Genomic DNA, 23031 nt, shown 5'->3' with positions numbered 1-23031 from the left:
AATCCTAACATAAATGTCATCAATGGTCTGTTACCCTTTTCCATTCCACTGTCGCCATGGACAACTAATTCTCTCCTTTCTTTACCGTCCTCCATTATCTCCCGCCTCCCCATCCTTGTTTAGCCATCTCACTGACTATTCTGTCATGGTCTGTGATCAGCACTTGCTGTAATCCATATAACCCCCTCAATAAGCTTGAACTTTGGTGCTGCAATTTAGTGATCTGCACACTTAAAGTGACCCTGCCATCACAGGGTCACTTTTACAAAATAGGTCACCTCTAAAAGGATGCATTTCTATACTTACCTTTTTGGTACCAGTGTTTTTAAAAGCTGCCACTTCTCCTCTCCCCGGCTGTAGCAAATATTATACATTTTTAAATGTATAGGATATTTGATCCCTAGCCACTGTGGGTCTTCCTGCTGGCTCATATGTCAATACAGGATGTACAAGCCAGTAGGAGGAACCACGATAGTTTGCAGTATTCAGGTCATCTGCTGATCAAATATTTACAGAGGCTGAGAAGTGGAGATGGCTTTTCAATACCTGAGCCACTGGAAAGGGAAGTATATACATTTTATTGGCAACCTATTTTGTAAAAGCAACCCTGGTTTGATAGGACAATTGTGTCTAGCTAGAATATTTCCTAATTGTGAAGTCATGTTTACCAGTGTGTCATAGATAATAGATAGGCCAAAATCCATTCAGCCCAAATGAACCTGCTCATGAATGGGCATACATTTGCTGGCCCAAGGCAATGGTCTGTTTTCAGTAATTTAAGTTCTTTAATTTCTTTGGTTATAATAGTTATGTTGTCACTGTTTTGCAGTGTACACAAAATTGCCATATTCAAAACAAAGGGTTTGACTGTGCTTTAATTGTTCCTTTTGGTAGTAAATTATATTTTATATTTTGGCAGGCTTTTTCTTTTTGTATTCACTGTATAACTTCCTGTCTTGCACCACAATGCATGTGTTGTGGATCACTGTGTTAGGCAACTCATTCAAAAACTATTGGGCTGCAATGCACCTAAAACAAAAATTAGGTTTTGCTACATTTTTGCCATACGTTGTAGCACACAATGTGGTTTGGTACATTGAAGCACAGATGCATTATTGAAGTGCATTGGGATGCCATTAAAAACAATACCACAATGCATGTATGGTGTAATACTACTGTGCATTACCATAATGGCATGCTGTGAATGGACCCTTACAATGCAATTTATATTTGGACTTGTGTTTGGAACCCACATGCTCATTACAGTAAAGCCTCAATTGTTTCTCTTGCAATATGAGCAATGAATATGAACTAATAACACTTTAAAAAGCTGTGGCATATACTTTATACATATAATTTTAAAGATAAATGTATGTTTTTTGTTATTAAATTATAAATATAGGTTGTAACTGCCCAATAAGGGTCTGCTAGTAAAATAGCAAAACCGTTAGAAATATATGACCTAGTTCTCTTTCTATTTTTCTTTTGATTTATATGTAATGTAATCTCTGAACTGCTTTCACAACTTCCCTTCGCAGAAACCTAATAATTGGAAATTGTAACCTTTTGATTTCATGAGTTGTCTCATCTGTATGCCATTGTCGCATGTTGCCAACTATTCATTTAACCCGCTCAGCTGCTCTGCTGTATATTTTCTGATTAAGAAAAATACTTTCGAGAAACAAGCCTGCAGTTATTCCACTGCTTCTTCTTAGATTCTCATTTCAAATCAGCCAAGTGTGCTCAACTTCAAAACTGTATTTCAGGGTGGTATATGTGCCACATCGTGATTACAGTTCTACGTTGTGAAATGGACCTAATGTTATCTGTGCTGGAGACTGATCGATGTAGAATAATAGTTGGATGTGGGATAGATTAAAAATGATCACCTCTGGGAAATTTTTCACAAGCATCTGATGAATTTATCAATATGACATCGTAATAACTTTCAACTGCTACAATTGAACTTGATTGCACAACTTGTCAGTTAAAAATAGTTTTGTGGCTGGAGCATTTGGTCCATTCTGTATGTCCTTAGAGAAGTTCTCTGAACAGTTTTGAGTAGAAAGGGCTTAGGTGATCAGGTAATGGTTTTTCCTATGCCTGTGGTTTTATTGCTGTGATACACAGGTTAGAGTGTTGCACACCCAAAGAATTTGTGCTGTTCAGCTTGTAGCTGGTAGGTGACAGAGATGACACCAAAAGAAGAAGAATGTGAACCTTCACAACAGTTCCGTACTGGGAAACACGTATCCAAAATGAAGCAAAAGAATAACAAAGAAATACTTTATTTGTAGTGTAGGCCCTTTTCTTCAGGACACGAATAAGGTAGCCAATGTTACAACAGATTATTCAGCAAGAAAAACAATATCCAAGTACATACAGGATTCAGGGATAATTAGGATTCAATTACAAAGCATGAAGAGGACTTTCATTTATGCTTCAAATTTCTATCCTAAACTTAAATAAAGTTTAAGCTTTTCAAGGTGGGTGACTGAAGCAGAGATGGATACTTTTCTACAAGTAGCTTGCTACCCAAGAGGGCACCCAAAGGGGTCACTCTCTTCCAGGGTTCCAAGCTTCCTGTCCTAGCCCATTCCCAATACAGAGGCAATGATCACTTCAGAGCCTGACTCTCCCTGACCAACCAGGGTGCCGTCCCCTAATTATACTCCCCACTAAAGGGACCCCTGTATGATGCAATTTTGCAATTTGCCAGTTGTGCCTTAAATAGCATGTCTGCACCAGATGGAACTCTGGTTCCAATCAATACCTAAGTTCCCCAAGATGGTGCCAGGTGTTCCCAGTTGAGAACAACCCAATTCTTTTGCTAGATTTCCCCTACTGACAATAGTAAAACAGTGGTTACCTGTTTTATTGACAGTCTTAAACATTCAAACAAACACATGACACACATGACAGGTCATTACTAGGCGGCATGACTTAACCCCCTACCTATAACCTGATCCCCAGGTAAATATAAAATACCATTCTTAATTCTGTCTCTACACTTTAGGACTGACTATAAGACAGAAAGAATAGAGTGATGACATGATCAAAGTGGTAAATATGATCAATCAGTGTACAACAATTTGGCTGGGGAACATGCTAATGAACTAAGTTTTAAATATTTTCAGTGAAAAAAGTGAGATCGCTGAACTAGTTTTTTTGTCTGGCAGGAATGCCAGTTGAGACTTTCTGCATGTGATTACAAATCTTTCAATTGTTTGCCTGGGGCTTCACTTTGTTTTTATGTGGGGGGGGCATGTGGTAATATTGGAAATCATCAAAGCATTGGATTATTTTCTGGTTGATGTATTCCAGTGAACATACTTGACAATACCACTGTTAAAAGTGACACTAAACAATAAATCTTTATTCTCCAAAAATAATCTATACACATCTATTACTTAATGGCTATGTAATCTGTTTTTCAGGAAATTGTTTCTTACTATGTTTTTTTTGTAATCTTTATATGAGCTCTTGAATGTCAGTGTCCTGGTCACATCCATTTGTTTTGAACAAGCAGTGCATTTTAGTTGTGGTCATGTGCACTGGTCTAGGTACACTACACATCCCTACATATCTTAGTCCATAGTCTCTTGTTCATGTTGGGACATGCATAAGAGGGTGTCTACATTAATACATACAATGGGAACTTAGAGAACCAGTGTACCCACCCTGTAACAGGAAATAAGATCACAGCAGCAAAATATGTTATTGGAGGAGGCTGAGAGCAATAGAAGGTACTGTTTTGAGTTAAAATATTATATACTTGAAAAGATTTTTTCTCATTTAAACCAGAATTTAGTTTTGCTTTAAGCCCAAATGCAGATATATTATTTTGGGCATATCATGATAACATCATGATGTTAATCCCACAACAGTGCTCTTGCTTACATGAATTGGGAGCTTCTATGTGTTCTTAGGTGTGAGGGAGCTTCTACTAAAAAGATTTATGCTGAGTCAACTAGTAAAGTGGGGCTAGGGAAAAGGACCCCATCCAAAATCAAGGATTCAGTGGACAGGCAAACTTTTAATTTTCCAAAAGAGATAGAGATTTGTTTTCAGATTCTAAAAAACTTTTTTTTTTTTGTAGGGTGAAGCTTGTGCTGATTTCTGGAACTAGAGAATTTTATTACATATTCAGAAATGTATAAATGTATGAATAGTAGCATAGCAATACTAAGAGTGCACTAAAAATACTATTACAATGCTATGCGGTTGCCTTTTGGCACCAATTTACAATGCACCAGATTATCGGCATCACTGCTGGCCAAGGATCCATTTGAAGTGCATATTGAATGCATAACTAAAAAAATAGCTTTCCACCATTCTAGCTGAGGTTTTCAATTACCATATTTAATAGTTCTGAAAACACTCTGTAAAAGATTACCAAGTACAACCTGAGCTACAAGATTTGACATCAGCACTCCTGTTTGAGAGGGAATATTATTGCACATAGCATCTTGTAAACTCTTGCCCTCTGCTTATAATTGTCCTTTATTGCTGCAGCTTGCAAGTGCATCCCACAAGGAGAAACATCAAGATAGAATACTAATTCACAAAATTGACTGTAAAAGTGGAAAAAATAGCTTGCTATAAAATGTTTTTTTTTCATTTTTCCTACAGAACACAAGGGCACCAGTGTTTTTTACAACATTTTTAGTCTGCAATAAATTTTAGCATTGTTTAGAGTAAGATGAACTTTCTTTTGCCTGGTAATACAAATGTGCTATCAGTGCCAAAAATTGCACTATAAAATCATGGAACAGAATGTCAGGCTTCGGTAACAAAGTTTAAGGAGTTGTAAGAGTTTAAAGAGTTGTTGGATTAAATATTACAGTTAGGGGAAATTGAAATTTAGTTTTAGGTTTAGGTTAAGGGTAATTTCCAGGGTTAGGTTAAATATATGTAAACTCTAACAATGTACTTTTTTGTCTGCTCCATTTTGGTCTGCAAAATATATCATTGAAATGGTTTTGTTAAATTTGTTTAGTAAATGTAAAAAAAATAGTTATTAACTTCTTTTGATGTACAAGAAGAGGTTGTGGAGATGGGAAGGGGCAGAAAGAAGAAAAGAGGTCTGTGTTGCAATCCATCAGAAATGAGTAAGCAGAGCTGTGTGTGATGTCAAAGAGGAAGGTAGGAGCACACCATATCTCTGGCACATCAACTGTTATTTTCGCTGTACTTGCAGTGTGTTTAAAGGGATAAAAGATAGGGATTTTATTGCCTTGGCATACACTTTTACACCCCAGTTACATCAAAGCCAATTTTTAAATCATGTGACTTACAGTGAGGTGTGATTTGCAAGACATCTGACACAGATGTCTATGCAAATCCTAACAAAATTAGTGCATGCACTACTTTAGAAATTGGTGACTGTAGAAACTGATATGACTTGGCATACGATTTGCAAGTCGCATGGCATGCAAATTGAATGCCAAGTCGCACCTGATATGACCGGGGTGTAAAGGATGAAAACAATTTCTATAACTAAACTTAAAGGCATTATAAACCTTCCTACCTGCACCTTGTGTTTTTCACCTGCATAAGGTGTGTATTGATCATGTAGTTTCATGGTGTCATCTGTTGCCTCGTTTTCACAGCCTATAGTACAGTAAATCTTCACAATTCTGTGTCAGAAGTTTCTCTCTGTATTCAATCATGAGCCATGTGGCATGGCAATGCACAGGTTAATGCATGACCTTTGTAGTCTAAGAACTGACACTTCCTATGAAGAAGCTAAAAATCCAACAATCTTTGGGGTCTCAATCTAGTGCCTTGCAGGTGAGAGCTAATTAGATCTGGCAGACAGTTGCAGCCAAAATATTCACAGGCACACAAAGTGTACCCTACAGGTTTTTTTTTTGTTGTTGTTTTTTTACTTTAGCATTCCCGCATTTGTGATGATACGCAGAGTAAATGGTAATGCATGCACTGGATACTGTGACCTGGAACAAGATGTTTACATGTCCGTTTGGTGATTCGGGACAGGCTAGCTGTAACAAACCATAGACATACAGAAATTGATCAGCTATGACACTACAAACTGCAGCCACAACATGTGAGCCTGTCATTGTCGTGTAAGGCAATCAAACAGCACGGAGAATAGAACTACACTAATAACAAGTTAAAACAACAAAATCAGTTGAAAGTATACAATACCTTTTAAAGCTGAACTCTAAAAGATAGATCTAAAAGACACAAATTATTGCAGCTGTATAAAAAATGTATTTGTCTTCAATTTATTTATTAAATGCAAGAAGTCTAAGTATCTGAATTTAACCCGGTATCACCCTCTTCAAGTTTCTGCTCAGCAGAGTTGGAGTGTGAGAGGAAGACACTTTACAAGGAGCCAATAAGTTCATGTGCTGAAAAAAAGCACATTGATAGCAGGAGAAAGCAGCAGATATTATCAATGTGCATTGTCTCATTTCATTGTCCAGTCACAAGTCCATGATGAGCTGGGCTCAGAGGAAGTGGGTTAAATGATACTGGCCATCAAAATGAGGACATCTAGCAGTACAAAAAAAGTCCTGTGGGGTAAATCTCTGGATGAAAGAATATTGTGGAAAAAGCTGGTTAATTGGTTATTCATTGCTATCTTGCTGTTTTTGGTTGGAATTCTGCTTTAAAGTTTTTATATAAATTTCATTATATTTGGCATCATCATTTACTGTAGAGGTGTAAAACATCACCTTTTGGATCTGAGTTAGTTATCAGCATTTAATGAAACCTTTGCTATTGTCTTTTTTGCCCCAAACCCTTCTTTTAATATCCAAGAAAAACAAAATGTAGGCAATAAGGTGAAATAAAAACATTCTTCTTTATTGTATGCAAGGAGTAAAATATTCCATAGAGCAACCAACACAAACGTGTTTCAGTCAAGAGTAGACCTTATTCATACCATGAATAAGGTCTTTAATTGACTGAAACATACTTGCTCTATTGAATATTTTACTCCTTGCATACCATAAAGAACTTTTTTATTTCACCTTGTTACTGACATTTCATTTTTTTAAATGTCCATACATGAGCAGATGGAGATTGCTGGTCTGGCATTGTGATTTATAACTTTAACTGGAGAAGGTCTAACCAGGTCGTTGCTCCTTAGCTATATCTTCTTTTAATATGCCTCACCTACCTCCCTTCCTGACCGTGGTGAATCTTGTCTGCTGTGAAACTGAAAAAAAATTATGCTGAGTGCTACACTTGCATCTTCCATGGGACCAGCAAATAAAATGCAGAGCCTTCAGAGGACTAAATTTTCCATAATTCTAAGATGGGCAGGAGCATTGGGCTTGAGCGTTGGGGTTGTGCAGTTGGCAGAAGCATTGAAGGGAAACTGCAACTGATCTAAACACCCTCCAGAGGCAAAGATCTTCTGAACTCTGAGCACAATACGGGAAGGACTCAGCATTGACAATTTGCCCCATCAGTTACCAGTTAAAATTTTTAAACAGAAAGCAGCTGATGTATAGGCTGGGCCTTGTCTAGTGCTTAGCCATTGTATCCACAAGTCTAGTTAAGAGCCACCACATAATTATGATGGCAGATCTTTCAGCTGTAAATGACCCATATATGTTGCAATTTATCTTACCTAGAAATCCTTTATAAAGTGGACTTCCTGTTCTCGACAATGCTAGACCATCTATATTTTTTTTTTGCTGTTTCAAAAGCTCCATGCCAATAACAACTACACCCTTCCTCCAGGACAAATGGCTGCTTAGAGGAGCATTGACTTTGTATCATGCTACAAATAAATGTGCTTTCTAGCACTAACTGTTAAATGCTCCCATTTATTTAGTTAATCCTCATGCACACTGGAAGTTTTAAAAACACCCGCAGTGTTAGCTGTATAAGTCATGTTAAAACATGAGTTGTTAGTATGTTGTAGAGTTTTTTCTTTTGCGCTTAGCCGCATTTTTCAGCATTAGTGTTTTTAGCAATTTAAAAAAAAAAATAAAAACTTTGGCTAAACAAATACTCAAAAACACTAGTTTTTCGCATTTTACCACGTTTACCAGCGTTAGAGCATTTTTATAGCTAAAAAAGTCCTCTAAAAACCCATTTAGTTTTGGTTATTTTTTCCAGCCAAAAAACACTGATTAAAGCATATGTGTGCATAGACACATAGGATAACGTGCTGGGGAGTTTACTGGCTGTAGAAAAAAAGCCAAAAACAGCAGCTGTAAAAACGTTCAGTGTGCATGAGGACTTACTATAAATGTATTATTTATGGTATGCCTAATTATATGAAATATAACTGCATGTTGCCTCACTTCCACAGGATTTTGGATGAATTAAAGACATCCTTGAACGTGAACACCTGGGGGGAAAAGGTAAGTGTGTGTATATATCTGTGTGTTTGTTAGGTGTTTTTTCCTCTGCCTGTCCTTCCCTTTGGTCTTAATAAAAGCACCACCGACTCCCCCCCCCCCCCCCCCAGGGTCAGTCTTTTTTCTTGTCTTGGTCACAGAAAGTCTCCTACCCCCTCCTGCTCCCAAAGCTGGGTTTTGTGAGTGCCCCTAATAGCGTTGCTCACTTTCCATAATAGCAGTATGGAGTGAGCAGGTGGAACAGATCTACTACAGTTATACAAGCTGGTTATCTCAGGTTCAAGGAGATGTACTACTAAAAGTGAGTGCTAAGATTTTAATCACTTTAATGAACAGTATTAAGTGGTGTGAGTTTTCCCTGTCTTTTTGCATTCAAACTGGTGTATGGAGATTCAAGAAAATCATGTAGAGGGGGGATTACATTTACTAACAACATCTACAAGTGCTTGTAGACCCACTTATTAACATAAGGAGTTATTTTATCTGGCGAGTGAATTCATAAGTGGGGGAAAAAGGAGAGTACCAGGAGTATATCCATTGGCACTTTTTAGAGTGAAGTGTTTTATTGTGGTCACTGACTTTGTCAGGAATGGACACTGGTTCACAAGACTTGCTAAGCACTGATGATTTGTTGCAATATATTTATTTCAGGTACTTATATAGTGCCGTCAATTTACGCAGTGCTTTACATATATATATATTGTACATTCACATCAGTCCCTAACCCTCAAGGGGTGTACAATCTAAGGTCGCTAACTTACATTCATACATACACATACAAGGGCCAATTTCAACAGGAGCCAATTAACCTACCAGAATATCTTTGGAGTGTGGAAGGAAACCCACTCAGGCACAGAGAGGCAGGCAGGTGGTGCCGTGGTTGGGATTTGAGCCAATGAGCCTAGTACTGCCAGGTGGAAGTGTTAACCACTTAGCCACTGTGTGCCCATATATAACCACTTTCCGATTGCCCACAATAATTTTATTGTGGACGGCGACTCATACAGGCACCGTCACATACCTGTATGTCAGCACCTGCTTCGGGTTCAGGATGCCCCCCGCCAACTCCTGCTGTGATTGGACACAGTATGTTTCAGCCAGTGATTCATGGCTAAAACCTACTGATTGGCTGTTGACAAACACACCGGGCTTTGTACAGAGGGAATGATCTGTGTGTTTCTTCTCTCTGAAAAGCAGGGAAAAGGTACAGTACAAACAGATTTTTAGTAAAAAGCAGCACATGTTACACACATTAACACTTGTTAGGCACACACTTAGCCCCTTGATTACCCCGAGATGTTAACCCCGTCCCAGCCAGTATCATTAGTACAGTGACAGTGTATAGTATTATCACTGATCACTTCGTGTCACTGGTGATGTCCGTATCAGTCTACCTCCCATTCAGTGTCAGATTGCCCTCCGCATTATCACAGTCTCACAATAAGTCGATGGTCACCACCATTATTAGTATAAAAATAAATAAAAATTCCAGTATATACCACAGATTGTAGACACTATAATTTTCACACAAACCAATCAATATACACTTTTTTTGCCAAAGACGTAGCAGAATATATTTTGGCCTAAATTTATGGAGACATTTTTTTTTTATTCTTTTATTGGATATGTTTTATAACAAAGTATAAAAAATGTTTGTAATTTTTTTTTCAAAATTTGCAGTCTTGTCCTGTTTATAATAAAAAAAACTCAGTGGTGATCAAATACCAAAAGAAAGTTCTATTTGTGTGAAAAAAAAACAATATAAATTTAATTTGGGTACGGTGTTGAATGACTGCACAATTACCAGTTAAAGGGCAAGTTCACCTTTGGAACATGTTACATGTTTAGGGTGGAACATGTAACATGTTCCTATAGCACCCAACGCCCCCCCCCCCCTCTGATAGACAGTGCAAGGAGAAGTTTCCCCATACCATCTGCCAGATTTGAAAGCAGCGCGGCCATGCGGGGCTCTGCCCACACAGCTGCGTCACTCATTCACAGTATTCTGTGAATGAGTGCCTACAAGTCCCGACAGCCTGAACGGCTGTGGGCTTGTGGTTTTCAATGAACTACCACTGCACTGTGGAGTGCCGTTGTAATTAATTGAAGCTTCCTGTCAGTACATCTGCCTGCTCATACATCCCATACGGCAAGCAGATATACCTGAATGGCATCAGCGATGTACTGATCGCTGGTGCAGTTCTTTACAGGCTCCTTTGGACAAAAATAATAAATGCACATCTTTTTTACCTGCAAAAAAATGTGCATTTAATATTTTTTTGTCCAAAAGGTGAACCTATCCTTTAAAGTAGCACAGTGCTGAATAGCAAAACATGCCCTGGTCATGAAAAGGGTAAAACCTTCCAGAGTTCAAATGGAGATGGATGGATAGGAAGGATGGATAGATAGAGATTGGACATTGATGTTGAGCAGCACTTTATTTGGGATAGTATGGTGCATTTTTTAAGGTTTTATGCACATTAAGATTTGTGCACTAATAACTACATGCCGCCCAGCCACTGTACATATACGGCGGCAGGGCGGCACTCGCAGGCAAAACCACATTTTAAAACGTGTGTTTTGTAAACAAATAGGGGGCGCACGGCCGCCCTATCTGTCCTATCTGTTTCACGTAAACCAATTAATTTACACGTATTGGGTTTTTTTTTTTAATCAAAGACATGTCGCAGAATGCATTTTGGCTGAAATTTATGACTAAATTTGATTTTTGCATTTTTTTTTTATTGGACATGTTTTATAGCAAAAAGTCCAAAATATTGCCTTTTTTTTTTTATAGCGCAAAAAATAAAAACTGAACAGGCGATCAAATACCACCGAAAGAAAGCTCAATTTGTGGGGAAAAAAAGGATGTAAATTTCATTTATGTACCATATTGCATGACCGCGCAATTGTCCGTTAAACTAGCGCAGCGCTGTATAGCAGAAAAATGGCGTAAATTGCAGTATTTATACCATAGTTTGTAGACGCTATAACTTCCACACAAAGCAATCAATATACACTTATTGGGATTTTTTTACCAAAAACATGTAGCAGAATACATTTTGGCCTAGATTTATAACCAAGTTTGAGTTTACTATATATTTTTTATAGCTGAAAGTAAAAAATATTGTTTTTCTTCAAAATTGTTGGCCTTTTTTTGTTTATAGCGTGAAAAATAAAAAGCGCACAGGTGATCAAATTACACCGAAAGAAAGCTCTATTTCTGTGAAAAAAAGGACGTAAATTTTGTTTGGGTGCAGCATTGCATGACCGCGCAATTATCAGTTGAATTAGTGCAGCGCCGAGTAGCAAAAAGAGGCCTGGTCATTAAGGGGGGTAAATCCTCTGGAGCTCAAGTGGTTAAATAAGGGTATATATTTGTTTTAGCACTGCAGCTTGATCACTTTTATACCCTTTGGATGTCTAGGGAACCATTTGTGGTCAACTGCTGGGCTGTTGTATATATAAATAGAGCACAGGTGTAAAAAAAAAAAAAGTTTTTATTTAACCACTTGCCCTCCTGAGGCTTTACCCCCCTTAAGATTTACCCCCCTTAATGACCAGGCCTTTTTTTGCTACTTGGCGCTGCACTAATTCAACTGATAATTGCGCGGTCATGCAATTCTGCACCCAAACGAAATTTATGTCCTTTTTTTCACACAAATAGAGCTTTCTTTCGGTGGTATTTGATCACCTGTACACTTTTTATTTTTCACGCTATAAAAAAAAAAGACCAAATATTTTTTACTTTCAGCTATAAAAAATTTATAGTAAACTCAAAGTTAGTTATAAATTTAGGCCAAAATGTATTCTGCTACATGTTTTTGGTAAAAAAATCCCAATAAGTGTATATTGATTGCTTTGTGTGAAAGTTATAGCATCTACAAACTATGGTATAGATACTGCAATTGACACCATTTTTTTGCTATGCAGCGCTGCGCTAGTTTAACGGAAAATTGTGCGGTCATGCAATACGGTACATAAATGACATTTATGTCCTTTTTTTACATAAATAGAGCTTTCTTTCGGTGGTATTTGGTCGCCTGTTCGTTTTTTATTTTTTGCGCTATAAAAAAAAAAGGCTGACAATTTTGAGAAAAAAAAACAATATTTTGGACTTTTTGCTATAAAACACGTCCAGTAAAAAAAAATTTAAAATCAAATTTCGTCATAAATTTCGGCCAAAATGCATTCTGCAACATGTCTTTGCTAAAAAAAAAACCCAATACGTGTAAATTAATTGGTTTACGTGAAAGTTATAGCGTTTACAAATGGCGGGAAAGATACTGGGATTTTTAATTTTTTTTATACTAATAATGGCGGCGATCAGCGACTTATGGCGGCTATCAGTGACTTATGGCGGTGATCAGCGACTTATGGCGGGGCTGCGGAGGACATTCTGACACTGGGGGGAACTGACTTGGGGTCACTGACATCCCCAGTGACACCAATACAGTGATCAGTGCAAAAAAAAAAAAACACTGACACTGTACTAATGGCACTGGGGAGGAAGGGGGTTAACTTTTTCATTTACTGAAAGGGTTAACTGTGTGAGGGGAGTGTTTTACTAGGGGGCTGGGGGTGTGTACTGCACGGGAAACCGCTGATCCGGAGAGATAAACTCTTCTCTCCGGCTCAGGATGTCAGGAGCTGACAGGGAACTGACAGAAAGGCAGAGCTACTGCAGCCCTGCTCTCTGTCAGTGATTGCTGCTAATCGGCGGGACACAGCAGGTTAAGACCGGCCGTGACCCGGCGACTGACATCTGTGGCAGTGATCGGCGGGACAGGTAGGGCGGTGGCGTGTCTCGTGCGCGCCTCCCTACATGTTTTGCAAACGCACGTTTTAAAACGTGGTTTTGCCCAGCCGTGCCGACCTCCCGCCGTATTTCTACAGTGGCTGGTTGGCTAGTGGTTAATATCTGGATGATAAAATGCCTAATCTATCCATTTTGGATAATGAGTCTAATTTATCTCTTTTGACGATCTGGTGCCTGAGGAGTTTATGTCTTTTAACATAACTCCTGAGCTTAAGGATACTATCTCTGTCCTTGTTGATGCTGCGCATACATGTTTAGAACTGGAGCAACCCACATGTGATTCCTCTAGGGATGCCAGTACATTTGTTTTGTATGGTGATTAGTCCTCTCCTAACAATTTTGTTTTTCTCTCCCAAATGTATTGCCCAAAAACACTCTCATGAGGGGGCATTTTTCAAAATATGGTGATGAATCAGTTATTTCTTGCCTTATAAAAACCCCTAACCATCCCTGTTGAGGAGATTCCGTTGTTTAAAGATGCACGGTAACCTGCTATTGTATGGCCATTTGCCAGACCTTCTCAGTTTGGACCAAGAATATGTCTACGTCTCCTGACACCATCTTATCAGATTCTCATGTCTGCTGCCCTACACTACTGTATTGATGGGCTTGAAGATATACGCTGCTCAAAAAAAATGAAAGGAACTTTTTTTAATCAGAGTACAGCATCAAGTCAATTAAATTCCTGGGATATTGATCTGGTCAGTTAAGTAGCAGAGGGTGTTGTTAATCAGTTTCAACTGCTTTGGTGTTAATGAAATTAACAACAGGTGCACTAGATGGGCAACAATGAGATGACCCCCAAAACAGGAATGGTTTTACAGGTTTTTCCCCTACTCATCTCTTCTCACTGTTTTTCACTAATTTCGCATTTGGCTAGGGACAGTATCACTACTGGTAACATGAGGCGATACCTGGACCCTACAGAGGTTGCACAGGAAGTCCAACTCCTCCAGGATGGCACATCAATACGTGCCATTGCAGAAGGTTTGCTGTGTCCCCCAGCACATTCTCAAGAGCATGGAGGAGATTCCAGGAGACAGGCAGTTACTCTAGGAGAGCTGCACAGGGCCGTAGAAGGTCCTTAACCCATCAACAGGACCGGTATCCACTCCTTTGTGCAAGGAGGAACAGATTGAGCACTGCCAGAGCCATACAAAATGACCTCCAGCAGGCCACTGGTATGAATGTCTCTGAATAAACAATCAGAAAGAGACTTCATGAGGGAGGCCCAGCGCCATAGAGCTCGATTGGCATTTGCCATTGAACACCAGAATTGGCAGGTCCGCCACAGGTGCCATGTGCTTTTCACAGATGAGAGCAGGTTCACCCTGAGCACATGTGACAGATGTGAAAGGGTCTGGAGAAGCCATGGAGAACATTATGTTGCCTTTAAGATTGTTCCGCATGACCGTTTTGGTGGTAGGTCAGTGATGGTCTGGGGAGGTATATCCATGGAGGGGCATACAGACCTCTACAGGCTAGACAATGGCACCCTGACTGCCATTAGGTATTGGGATGAAATCCTTGGACCCATTGTCAGATCCTACGCTGGTGCAGTGGATCCTGGGTTCCTCCTGGTGTATGAAAATGCCCGGTCTCATGTGGCGAGAGTTTGCAGGCAGTTCCTGGAGGATGAAGGCATTGATACCATTGAATGCCCTTCATGCTTGACTGACCTAAATCCAATAGAACACCTCTCGGATAGCATGTTTTGGTCCATCTGATGCTGCCAGGTTGCGCCTCAGACTGTCCAGGAGCTCAGTGATGCCCTTGTCCAGATCTGGAAGGAAAAACCCCAGGACACCATCCGTCGTCTCATTAGGAGCATGCCTCAATGTTGTCAGGCATGCAAACAAGCATGTGAGGGCCATACAAACTACTGAGTACCATTCTGAGTTGCTGCAATTACATTTCAGCAAAATGGACTAGCCTGCTGCATAATTTTCTGGGTATCTTTGAATTCAGTCCTCTGTAGGTTGATCATTTTCATTGCCGTCAAACGATGGGGCATCCTTACGTTCCTAACAAGATTACCCAGTCCATATCAGTATAGATATCCAGCATGATATTTTTCCCCATTGAGATCTGATGTGTTTTCAAAGTGTTCCTTTAATTTTTTTGAGCAGTGCAGTATGTCTCATATTCAGAATATGTCTCCTCTCTGTATATATGCAAAGGACTCTCTTGCTTAAATGTTGGTCAGTTGCACAGCAGTGCAAAAAATGCTTACTATGTATACCCTTTAAGGGAGAATGCCTATTTGGTGCTTGCCTAGAGAACTTTATTAAAAATGTCACTGGGAAAAGGGTACACTTCTGCTTCAGCAAAAAGAAAGCTAAGGGTCAAGCTAGAAAATCTCATACTTCTTCTGTTTCTAAACAAAGTTCATTTTGTTTCTCCCAGTTCTCTAAGTCCAAGTCCAAGAGTTATTTCTCCTGGAAACTTTGGATATTGAGACCTTTCTAACCTATAGACAAGTCCTCCTGACAAGTAAGGGATGCCCCCTTACCAAAGTGGTTAGTCTTTGCAACCACCTAGACCAAATGTATATCAGTCACATGGGTGAGGGAGGCCGTGTCCAGGGGCTACAGGCTAGAATTCCAAAATCTACCATTACCCTGCTTTAAGCTGTCTCATCTGCTAACATCCTTGCAATGATTAGCAGACCTTCACACTGTCCTGGCACAACTTCTCTCCTAAAGAGTTGTGGCTCCCCTTCTGTAGCAAAAATGTCATGGTTTCTCCTCCAACTTGTTCACTTTTACCAAAACAAAAGGGGTCTCATTTTATTCCTGAAAATTTTCAATGTGTACATTCTGTATAGTATTTACCCATTCAATCATTCCCTTCCTTCTTCTGAGAGACATTTGGGCCTCAATGGATGTCAAGAATGTCTACCTGCATGTCCTCCTTTTTTTTTTTTTTTTGTTTTGTTTCTGGCACATCAAACCTTCCTGTGCTTTTGCTGTGGGTGCACAGCAGTACCAAGTCATTGCCCTTCTTTTTGGATTGTCCATTGCACCTTGAATTCCCACCAAGGTGCTAGCTCATGTTCTAACCTTGCTACACTCAAAGGACATTCCCATTCTGGGATACCAAGATGACCCCCAATGTCAATGTCCATAGAATGGTTTAGAATCTTCAAAGCATTGGTTGGATCCTATACGTTCAGCGCTGGGACCAGCCCATTCCTTAGAGTGTCTAGGTCTACTTCTAGATATTGCTTTGTCCAGTGTTCTCTTTCAACAGGAGAAACTCCTGACCTTCTATTCCCAGGGCCCTAGGGAACCATCCTCCATTTTGCTTTTGCATGAACATTTTGGGTCTGTTGGAGGTCTATTCATTGAGAAAATCCCCTTCACTTAATTATACTCCAGACCATTGCAACTCAACATTTTGGCTATGTTGGACAAAAAGGTTTCTCTAGTAAATTACATGTGCCTAACACTTAAAACCAGAGTATTCCTGGCTTGGTGGCTCACAAATCCTGCCTTGCCACTGATGTGGAGAATCCTCACTACTGATGCATGCCCAACAGGTCAAGGACATCTTCACAAGGAACTTGGTCTCAAAAGGAAACTTGTTTCCCTATCAACATGAATGAATTTACAAGTGATTGAGTTGTCCCTCCCGCTCTGGATGTTTCAACTACATGGTCATGCAATTTGACCTTGATTCGACAATAATACATACATCAATCATTAGGGTGGAACTAGAAGTCTTGTGGCTCAAAAAGAAGTTGATCAGATTTTGACATTGGCAAAACTGCACATTCCAGGTGTTAAAAATGTATTTGGATGGAGATGGAGGGCCCGATTTCCAAAGTAATACCATATTTGATGGAAAGGTTACAATCTTTTATTGAAGATAATGGATACAGAAATTTATGCCAACGCATTTCGGGGGAATGGACTCCCCCTTCTTCAGGGCTTTAGGTATGTGTGAATGGAAGTGGGTAGACTCCACAGATGTAACTGAGTTTCTTGTGAGAACAGATATTGGCATTGACTGGTGCAGTGACAGCAAGTGAGCTAGAGAGTGCCTTATTTCTAGTTACAGTGGGACCATAGAAAATTAACATAGCCACCTTCTGAGTGGAGGTTGGATCAAAGCAGCGAAAAAAAATTGAGATTGTGAGGCTGAGAGCAATAGAAGGTATTTTTTTATTTTTTTGAGTTACAAATACATAATAGAATAGAATATATTATTGTAAAACTAGAGCTTAACGTCACTTTAAGTCACCTTTAATATTATTCAATAAATTGGATAATGCATTCCTTTATTTATAACAATTCATAAAAATTTAGCTATTCAGCAGCTCAAATTCAGTCCTATTTTAAACGCAGTATGTGTATTCAGCAAGGTGGATGTGAGCAGGTAATAATCAGCTATACTGAGATAATTAGTTTGCAGGCACATCTTATTGAAGAACTATGTGATTAGTGAGAAACCCATCTGTGTACTTCTTAAAAGTCTCTTTTGTCAAAGGAATTATTATACATGGATGATTATAACCATAATTTGGCTTTTCATAATTGATCAGATTCAAATAGTTTCCCAGTGGTGTTTTGCAAGCAATTCTCACTACCTCATATATCTACATTTTAAGTTTTTTGCTTTCAATTTGTTTTTTGGTATTGGGGAAAAAACTTAAATGCTGTGTAATAGAAACAAATTAAGACTGAACTTAGTTTAGCTCTTGTACGCGTTTCAGATTATTTTATGACAATATTAGATATGCGATCAGCTTTATTTGGATATTCAACAGAAAGGACTTTCATTTCAGTTTTACACTGATTGTCATGATATTGACACTTTTATCATATATTCAAAGGTTTGGGTTTATGTTTAGAGAGTCAGAGATACTTTTCAAATGTTTTGAAACACAACATAATGCATAAAACATAAATAATATCATAAATTGTACAGTTTCCCTTGGTCTGGATATAGTTTTAAGTAGGTTTCATTTTAACCAGCAAAAGGCTTGGTCACTGCTTTCCTTAGAGATCCTCTATCTATACGGAGAGGCCTTAGAACACATTTGGCCCCAGTTATAGAAACTAGAAAAATGATTATCTTACTCTTAAGGACATGTCAGCTAGAACAGAAGTAGTTGCATAAAGCTGGAAGGATTTGTATTTTTGTTCAGTCACTCTAGTTATTTACACACTTATGCCATACCACATAGCCAGGTAGGAGAATGCAGTACTGGATAGCGGAGGATTTGGTCGCAACTGAGCTACTGATTTGTTATATATAAATGACCTCAGCATTGTCAATACCTTGAGTTAAATGACAAATAATTCCACATGTTTTTGATTCAGCAAATAATTCTTCTGTAGCAGTAAGGAGATTCTATGGGACCTGCAGTCAGTTTGATGTCTGCTCTGCATTCTTCATTCATCTTGAAGAATTGGTAATTGGAACATAGTGTCCCCCATATCTTGGTTTTTCAGCTAATATGGAGATGTCATTACTCATGTTGCATCTATATCTGTAAAGGGCCTAACATGACTTTAGTGCACCAGCTGGCTGTCATTCAGGAGAATGTTAATTAAAAAAAGAACGAGAAATATAGTAATCCATGCTGCAGACTGTTAACCTTTAGAAATTCAGGCAGAGAAGTATAACCACAGACAGATTGTGTGTTACTTAGAATGTGAATGTCAATGTAATAATAAAAACTGTACACTGGTCATCCCTGACTCATGGAAACAAAGCATAAAGAACATTTTTATTGCTGACTTTTTGCATAGTTTAAATTGGCTCGTGTTTTGTAAATGTTGGCAACATTTTTATTACAGGGTATTTCGTTTTTTAACACGGCATATGTAGATCAGAACCTAGTAAAGGAACTGTATTGATAGAAAGATGTAGGCTGCCCCTACTGGCTTTTTCCACTGAAAATGCTAGCTTCCTGTTTATCAAATGGACTCAAATTTACAGTTTTATGTTTTTTCTTAAACATGTATAAAAAAAACAATATCAAAAAGCAAACGTCGAGCGCTGTAGAAATGGGAGCAGCTTGCACCAGAGATAGTGACAAAAAATCTCAGTAGACAAATATATAAAGGGTGCAGCGCATGAGAACATATAAAGTAAATAATTAATCAATTATTTGACAGAAAATGTATATAAATTAAATATAAATAAATCTCAGTGTGACCAATAGAATAATAAACAAAAAAGTCCTTCCAATATGAATCTGTGTATTAGTGGTGTGATAATAGTAATCATAGTAAATCGTGGTCAGTCCCACACAGTGCTCTGGAATCCGATTTGCAATCCACCACCACTATGCACTCACCAGTGAGCTACTTGTTAGGTAGCAAATATAACAAGCGGGTCTGTGTTATTCACTCTCCGACAACTGTAATGGTCCAGTTCTATCCTGAAAGAAGATGCAAGATGGCCGCCATTTCGAAGCACGGACCTGGAAGTGTGACATCAGCACGTAGGCTCCACCCAATGCGTTTTGTGCACATGCACGTCCTCAAGGGTATGCCCATTGCTGACATCATAGTACAACACTATTTAAATAGTCTGAGAGGAATGCCTCTAATTACCGGGTGCCATTCTGTTGAGGTCCATTACTAAATTACCAGATGCCATTTTTTTGAAGACGAACATTCAATAGACAAAAGCGCATTGAGGAATTACCCATTCTATCACTATGGGACATTAGATATCGTTATATTCCCTTGAATAATGCAACTAGCAACAAACGAGCCATTTTATCAGCGACCCATATCTAATAGATATAAACATATCAAAAATCTGTGCAATATATCGCTACAATGTATTGATTATCCATATCATTCCCATGATGATGAAAACCAGCATCACTGGGCAATCAGTATATACTTCATGAGTGACAATTATCATCCCCCGCACAGTATGAAGTAATGCTACAATATAAGATAGATCAAAAAGATATATGAAAAAATATATTAAAAAGTCAGTGTATTTAAAGGCATGCAGACCCGCAAATCAAATTAAAAAGCAAAAATTACCTGTTTGCAAAATTGTATAATAGAAACAATGAAAAACATTTTTTTTCCAAATTGTTTGCTTTTTTTTTTTTTTGTTTATAGCAAGTAAATACCACCAAAAGAAAGCTCTATTTGTGTGAAAAAAATATACAAATTTTCATATGGGTACAGTGTTGCATGACCGTGCAATTGTCATTCAAAGTGCTGCAGCGCTGAAATCTGAAAATTGGCCTGGGCAGGAAGGGGTTTTAAGTGCCCGGTAGGCAAGTGGTTAAATAACATAAAGAACATTTACCTCTTGCAGCAGCTGAATTCGGGCAGGAATGAGAGGAAGAGAATCTGGATTTCAGTGGTTACAGGAGGAAAATGGAGAGGATAGGTTCCTGTACATGCCACACCTGCCACCCTTCCTGTCCAAGTGTAAAACAGAATGTGACAGGAAGACTGCATGGCCCCTTGGTGCATGGGGAGGGAAGTCTATGGCTCAGTGCAGCTAACTCCCGGGAAAGCCACAGATGCACTGCACTGCACCCACAGATCAGTGTGAAAGCAGTCTAATAGATGTTAACCCTTTTATAGGTGCTAATATACCCATTGCAAAAGTGCAGTGTATGTTGTTTAATACACTTCTTTTGCTCATACACCTTCTGCTGGCATCACTCTCCAGGCTGCCAGAAAGGTCCCAGGAGAAGTGCACTTGTTGCAGAGGAAGCATCGGCTTATGAGGTTCCTGCTCCCTCAGCAGCCACCTGCCTCTTCAGACTCCAGCTCGATCTCCCTGATGCTCTGGGATGGCAAATCAGCAAACCCAAATCATGTTTAACAAGCCCCAGGAATGTGCTTCCCTAGTCGGAGGTTGCGGGCCACATCAGTAGGCTCCACGGGCCACAGGTTGAACTCCCTTGTTAAATTTTGCTGCCAGCCCATTCAAAATAAAAATAATGTCCTGTGTTATAAACACAGCAAGCATCATGACTGGGGACGGTCCCTTCGGACTAGTCTGTAGGGTAATAAAGGGGTTAAGTGATGGCAGAAGGACAGGATAATGAAGGGCCGTGATTTGAATTGTGGTGGCAGATTATTGGAAGGAGGAAGAAAAAGGAGGGGACTCCTGCATCACGTTGAATCCCGTGATATACTGGTCACTCAGTTGGCGCCCTTCAACAAAGAAAGAAGTCCCCACCTCACCTCCCCAAGTTTTTGTTCCTGGATTTTGTTGTTATGGCTTTGCTTATGACATTTATAACAAAATAAGAAAATTAATATATTAATAAAAAAAAAAAAAAAGAATACATACATAACAAAATAAAGACGTGCAGTTTTTTCTTGCAGGACGATGAATAAATAAATACAAAGTAATTAATTCAGTGACACCTTGTTATTATTAGTTCCAGTCCTGTATATTTGTTGTCATGTGATATTTTTGTCACAGCTGACATTTATCCCTTTTGTGGGCTGAGGTGGCAGGTGGCTGGTAAAGGCTGTGGAATTGTAAGCAGGAGACCCAAGTAAGCCCCTGAGCCTGACCTGGATGGCTGGTGGCTGAATCTGCTCCTGCTAAGGTAAAAAAGTGAAGATACGCCACTCAGCACTGCTAAAAAGGGATTTGGTGTTAGATATGTTTTATTGGTTGATTGTTCATTACTCAAAGATATCAAGCTGTGGCCGATACTTAAATAATAAAGTGTGAACGCAGTTAAAAGTATCTTTTTTGTTTAGTGTGGTTATTTTAGTCAAGCTCAGGGAGAAGTGAACAGTGTACCAGTCATTGGCTACAATAATGCAGCATGCATTCTTGCAGAAAAAGGCATTGCATTGAAGCAACACAGCGTAAATACACCCCAATTATAATAACTTTTTAGGTCCTTTAACAGCAAAAAAAAGTTGTGTAAGTTTTTATGTCCCCTTATGACATCAGGAAACCTTGAAAGCTTTACAGACACCTGTTTATTGTTGCTTATTAATTTCCACAGCAAACAGTTTCACATGTTCAGTGTTTGCTAGGGCTTTTGAGCTTTTTTTTTTTTTTTTTTGCTACTCCTGCCATTGTGTATAGAAAAAACCTTCCTCCTTTTGTAATTAACATAAACTAGCTTATTCAGTAAAAAAAATATTTGTCTGCTTCCACTTTTATAGATGGTGTAATGGGGGCATGCAGCAAGTTTCCACAATAAATACCTGTTGGCCACTTTATAAAATAGCAAGACCCCTGGTCACTGTGTGTTTGCTATCAGCTTTAACCTCTCAGGTTCTTAATAATCCACTCCAAACTTGCTCATCCATGTCTTTATGGACCTTGCTTTGTGCATCTAAACTAACAAAACTGCAGAAGGCCAGAAAGCTTGTAGTACCTTCAACTTCCACCTACATTAGTCTTTAAAACAATTCTTGTACACGTATGGAGTTTACCTTACCTCTTCCTCAGTAAGTCTCACCATATTCAGCAGTCCAATAAGAGAAATTCCAAAGGCCACTTAGATTTTGGCATTTACCTGCTGGATTGCAAGTGCAGAAATTAGTGCCAATTGGACAGAGAAGGCACACAAGGTGCTTGTTGTTTAGGTTTTGGAAACTGACAAGTTTGTATTAATCTTTCACCATTTACCATCCTTTGTTCAGCAGTACAGTAATCTCATTACAAATCCCATAAGAGTAGCAGTCAGAGGCTGTAGGCATAGAAGTGCCTAGACACACTTAGAATACTGTATGCTGAGGAGTGTTAGGAAATTAAGGCAAACATGTTGCTTTACGTTCAAGAAATCCTGAACTTTGAGTATAGCTCCAATTCTAAGCCCACAATGGGTGCAAGACACAGTAAGGTGCTAGACATTACTGGTAGATGATCTATTTACCTTTTTCAGTACTTCAGTGT

The 23031-nt window shown here is 38.9% G+C and overlaps 1 protein-coding gene across 1 annotated transcript in view; it reads left to right on the top strand.

Annotated features, from left to right (window-relative positions):
- Positions 1-8302: 8302 nt before the first annotated feature.
- The window catches only part of ATP10B (ATPase phospholipid transporting 10B (putative)), a 286968-nt gene continuing 272239 nt past the window's right edge, over positions 8303-23031 (top strand). Inside the window, exon 1 of the mRNA XM_089662837.1 lies at positions 8303-8348. The gene's annotated coding sequence lies outside the window, so the exon portion shown is untranslated. The remainder of the gene's footprint in view (positions 8349-23031) is intronic.

This window comes from Staurois parvus, unplaced genomic scaffold, assembly GCF_062004578.1.
Source record: "Staurois parvus isolate SC_StPar_1 unplaced genomic scaffold, SC_StPar_1.0 ptg000006l, whole genome shotgun sequence".
Lineage (NCBI taxonomy): Eukaryota > Metazoa > Chordata > Amphibia > Anura > Ranidae > Staurois > Staurois parvus.
This window is presented reverse-complemented; position numbering and strand designations above follow the sequence as displayed.